Here is a 5,082-nt window from a genome sequence, read left to right as displayed (position 1 = left end):
CCCTCCCCCGTCATGCCAGCTGGTTGTCCCTGCAGCGCAGGGACAAGGAGAGGCTCTGAGCCCTGCAAATGGCATGCGAGGGACCCGGGGCTTGGACGTGCGAGCAAAAAGCAATTACCTGTTCCCACGTGCTGGCACTGTGACCAGGGCCATCCATCCCCAGTCCCTCACTGGTTCATTTAGTCTCCTGTTCACCAGCACTCATTAAGCACCAGTGGAGTGCCCGGGCCGGGCCAGGCGAACAGAACAGAGCCCTGCCCTGTGGGCTTCCGGCCATGGAGGAGCAAGAGGAAATGATTCCCAGTGTGGAGCGGAGGGTCTGTTTGGAAAAATGCTACACACATGGCAGGAATCCCCAGCCACGAACCCTCACCTGGGTGACCTGAAGAAACCAAACGGGGGCCCCAAGTTCCATAGATGATGGTGGGAAAACTGGCTCCCTCCACAGAGGGATGAAATCATGTTTCTGCCTAACTGCACATAGGTGGGCTCGGGGCGACATGCAGTCCCAGATGTGGAAGGAAAGCTGGCTTTAGAGCAGGAGAGCCTTGGGATCTGGGGATGGACATAATTCCTGGGCAAGGGAACCCAGTGAGGGTCCGTCCAAGGTGCCTGCAGCCCTTTGTAGTCGAGTTGACACCCACTCCCACTTCTCTGAACACTGGCTCTCTGGGTTTTCCCGCTGAGCCCTCTAGCTTGAGTGCTCTCAACAACATGAATTCCCTTCTTTATCTGGAGGTGATCCTGCAGGTATAGACAGCTCCCTCAAGGATGCTCCCAGGCCCAGGGTGGGGACACAGTGCATAAGGGGCTCCTCACAGCAGCTGGCACAGAACTAATAACAGGAATCAGAAAAGCCAGCAAAAGTCAAAAGGGTACCTCTACACCACCAGTTAACAACTGGAAACCAGAGAGGTATCTTTCACAAGAGCAAACAAACCAGAAAGTGGGGCGCCTGGGGGCTCAGTCGGCTGAGTGTCTGCCTTCAGCTCAGGTCATGATCTCAGGGTCCTGGGATTGGGCCCCGCATCGGGCTCCCTGCTCGCAGGGAGTCTGCTTCTCCCTCTCCCTCTGCCTGCCGCTCCCCCTGCTCCTGCTCTCTTTCTGTCTCTCAGATAAATAAATAAAATCTAAACAAACAAACAAGGAACTCCAGAATGTATCTAGGAATTAATTATACCAAGAACACACAGGAGCCGTATGCGGAGAACTTTAACAAAGAATGATCTGAACAGAGGTCGTGCTCTGAGACAGCACATCTCTGTATCGCAGATTGCTTTGTTCGCCAGCCCCAGAGGTCGGGAGAATGGGGGTCCCTGTCACCACTGGCCCAGCAGGTTAGGGGCCCTGGCCAGTGTCACCTGATACGAGCAGCATGTCCCAGACTCCTGGATCCCAAGCCTCTCTCCATTAATCCTCCAACAGCTTCCTGAAGGAGACACTGTCATCATCCCTGTTTTATAAATGAGGAAATTAAGTCTCAAAAAGATGAGATAATTAGCAGCCAAGAGGTAGGATTCACACCCAGGACTGTGCGGCTCAAAGGCCCCCAGGTCTCTTACACTTGAATGAACTGAGGGGCACACAGAAGGCGGACTCTGAACCTGGCAGCCTCAGGGAAAGGTACCCCCGCCTCCTCCTCCAGCCACCCCTACCTCCCCCGTCCCAACTTCTACCTTCAGCCACCACCATTTCCCCCCCAGTCACCCACCTCCCCCATCCCAGCCACCCCACCTCCTCCCTCCAGCCACCCCCACCTCCTCCCTCCAACCATCCTGCCTACCCCCTCCCAGCCACCCCTGCCTCCCCCCTTCAGCCACCACCACCTCACCCCACCCCAGCCACCACCATTTCCCCCCCAGTCACCCACCTCCCCCCTCCCAGCTTCCCCCCTTCAGCCACCCCCGCATCCCTCCTCCCAGCCTCCTCCCCTCCCCCCAACCCAGCCTGGGCAAAAGCCCTGAGCACACTCTTGCCTGGAGTGGGTGACTCATTTTTGAATCACAAAAACAAACAGAGCATAAGATGTTTGTCTGGGCCAAGCAGTGCCCTGTTGGGGGTGGGGAGGGGCGCTGTGCTGGGTGATGGCTCCTGGGGATGCGAAGCAAGGGTCCTGGCCCAGCTGCCTCTGACACCCAGTGAGTAAGGGCCTCCTCCCCGGGTTGGGGGGGGGTGGCAGGCGGCTGTGCTCTGTGCTCCCTGGAGGGAGGTTGGCGGGGAGACACTCCGGGGACAAGGCAGCAGCGCCTGGTTGCTCCTCCGAAAGCCTCAGGCGCCTGGACGGCTCCCCTGGGCCCTGCAGCGACCCCTCCAGGCCACCCGCTGCCCCGTGCCCACTTGGGCCCCCCTCCCTCAGCCACCAGCTGACAGGCCGATTGCTGCCCAGCTCCTGCTGCTCCTGGCTCACCTCCTCCCTTTGCTCCTGGTTTGAGAGCAAGTTCCTTGCCTGATCCGCGAGGCCTTGCCAGATAAAATTGAGGACGCCCAGTTCAGTTTGAATTTCAAATGCACAACAAATAATTATTTTTAGCATAAGTATGTCCCATACAGTACTTGGGATATACTTACACCAAGAAAATTTACTTGGCTTACCTAAAATTCAAATTGAACTCTATTTTTTCTTGCTAAATCTGGCAAGTCAGGTGTGCCCCTCTATGACATCACCTGCCCTGCCCACCTCCCCACAGCATCCTCCCACCCCACCCCAGGTCTGCCCTGGAACTTACCATGTCCCACCCACCACAGGGCCTATGCCTCATCCTTGTTAAATTCCACCCATCCTCCAGACCTCAACCCAAATGTCACTTCCCCAGGGCATCCCACTAGCCTCCCTGAGCAAACCGAGTTCCTGCCTCCTGCACACACAATGTCACGCCCCCTCCCGCCCCTTTGGTACATCTGTGGTTTTATACCAGGGGATGCTCACATCCAGACCTCTAACCAGACACCCACTCTGTAAAGGCAGGACCTGTCTGCTTTGTTTGCTGCTGTGGCCTCAGCACCCAGCGCAGAGCCTGGCATGCTGGATGCTCAGTAAACAAGTGCCCAATAAACAAATGAGCCAGTCTCCGAAGCAAGAGACTGGAGCTGCAGTGGGAGCCCGCCTGGGTCCAGGGCCCGACTCTGTTGCATCTGGCACAGGCTCCATGGCTTTGCCACGTCTCAGGGGGCAGTCCGGGTGCCTCCTTGTTCGCCGTGACAGTGGCTTAGAAGTACAGCCTACTTCGCAGGGCTGGTTCGGGGAAATCCAATGTAGAGATTCTGAATAACAACTTGTGGCTCAGCACTGCATCAGGTTTTAATGTTTCATTTTCCTGGCAGGAAATGAAAAGATGCCTTTCCCAGAGCTAACCACTTGGAGGAACTGATGGGGCTGAAAAACTGGCCGGCACCAGCTTTGAGTTTCTCCTTCCATGAGCACCAGAGATTTGCTTGTGGAAACAGTGATGAGACCAAGCTGGGACCCAGCACTGTAAAAATGCACGTCTTTCCTCATGGATCCAGTGGTCCTGCGGCATCGGGCTCCGAAGATGGGAAACTGAGTGATCGGGTCACCTGCCCGAGGACACGCAGGTAGTAAGGAAGAGAACCAGCTGGAATCCAGTGTTGAAAAAGTTGTCCTTTCTTCTTCTTCTCCTTCCAAAAACCAGTTAGAAGATAAAAGGACCCTCAAAGGACCCTGGGATTCAACCAGAAGATGTCCACATCTAGTGATGAGGGAACGATTGCCTTGCAGGACATGATGACAAAACCTGCGCATAATGTAAAAGACCGACACTCGAAGGTTCTGGACAGTGAACAGAAGTGGATCTGCAGGGAAGAAGGGGTCTGGACAAAGCAAGTCTTGTCTTTGCAGCCTCTGGCCTGAGGCTAAGTGTGATGGGCATAGTGCAGGGCACGAGACAACAGGGACACCAGGGACACAGAATACAGAAGCCGGGGAACCTTGGCTATTGAAGACAGCAGGGAGTCTTGGCTGGGAAAGATTCAGAAAGGAGACCCCCAAATTCTGCTCACCCACATCTCTGATTGACTCCTGATTGCACCTGGAATAGACCCAAGGCAGCCCAGGAAAGATAAAGGGATGAGCTGACAGTACAGCTGCCACCCTAGGAACACAGTTTGAAATTCAAACTCACCCACATCTTTGCCTGCTAAAACCCAAGAAAAGGCACTCATCAGAGAAAAATAACAAAATCCCAGAATCTTCACAATTCAGGGTTCATTACATTCAGGTTTATTCATTTGCTATTGCCAATGTAACAACCTTCTGCAAACCTAGTGGCTTAAAAAACACTGTTACTATCCCACAGCTGCACAAGTCAGAAGCCAAACTTGGGTCAGCAGAGCTGGTTCCTTCTGGAGGCCCCCTTTCAGCTGTTAGAGGTTCATGGCCACTTCCTGGCATCACTCAGACTTATGCTTCCATTGCTAAATCTCATCGTAAATATCCTTGTCATTATACAGGGGACACTAGGAAAATCCAGAATAGTCTCCCCATCTCAAGATCCTCAGTCACATCTACAAAGTCCGTTTGTTAGGCAAGGTAGCATACACGCAGGTTCCCAGGCAGAGGATGTGGACACCTCTGGGGGTGGAAGAGGCGTTATTCCATTATCACACCAGAATACAATCCAAAAATAACATAACTTACAAAAAAATAAGAAATGGGGGTGTCTGGGTGGCTCAGTTGGTTAAACATCTGCCGTTGGCTCAGGTCATGATCCCAGGATTCTGCTCAGCAAGGGATCTGCTTCTCCCTCTCCCTCTGCTCTCTCCCTGCTCATGTTCATTCTCTCTCATTCTCTGAAATAAATAAATAAAATCTTTTTTAAAACATAAGAAAATAAAAAAGTAAGAAGTGGATGAAATTATCAAGAGAAAATGAAGTTAACTAAGAAAAATCCTAAGATCAACCAGATATTGGAACTAGAATACAAAACTTTTACAGCAGCTATTAAAATAGCTCTCATAAAGTTATATGTACTCACAAGTAATGAAAAATAGAAAATTTCTGTAGAGAATCAGAAACAATAGAAAAAGGGCTGAATGGGAATTCCAGAACTGAAAAGTATGATATCT

The 5,082-nt window shown here is 52.5% G+C and overlaps 1 long non-coding RNA gene across 1 annotated transcript in view; it reads right to left on the bottom strand.

Moving 5' to 3' along the window:
* Window positions 1-2,582, bottom strand: part of LOC140617927 (uncharacterized) — a 9,006-nt gene extending 6,424 nt beyond the window's left edge. Inside the window, exons 1-2 of the long non-coding RNA XR_012018076.1 lie at window positions 2,408-2,582; window positions 1,362-1,453 (exon numbers count right to left, since the gene is read on the bottom strand). This is a non-coding gene — a long non-coding RNA (uncharacterized lncRNA). The remainder of the gene's footprint in view (window positions 1-1,361; window positions 1,454-2,407) is intronic.
* Between the last annotated feature and the right edge of the window lie 2,500 nt (window positions 2,583-5,082).

The sequence above is a fragment of the Canis lupus genome, chromosome 26, assembly GCF_048164855.1.
Source record: "Canis lupus baileyi chromosome 26, mCanLup2.hap1, whole genome shotgun sequence".
Classification (NCBI taxonomy): Eukaryota; Metazoa; Chordata; class Mammalia; order Carnivora; family Canidae; genus Canis; species Canis lupus.
The sequence above is the reverse complement of the archived record's forward strand: the minus strand, read 5'-3'. Positions and strand labels throughout refer to the sequence as shown.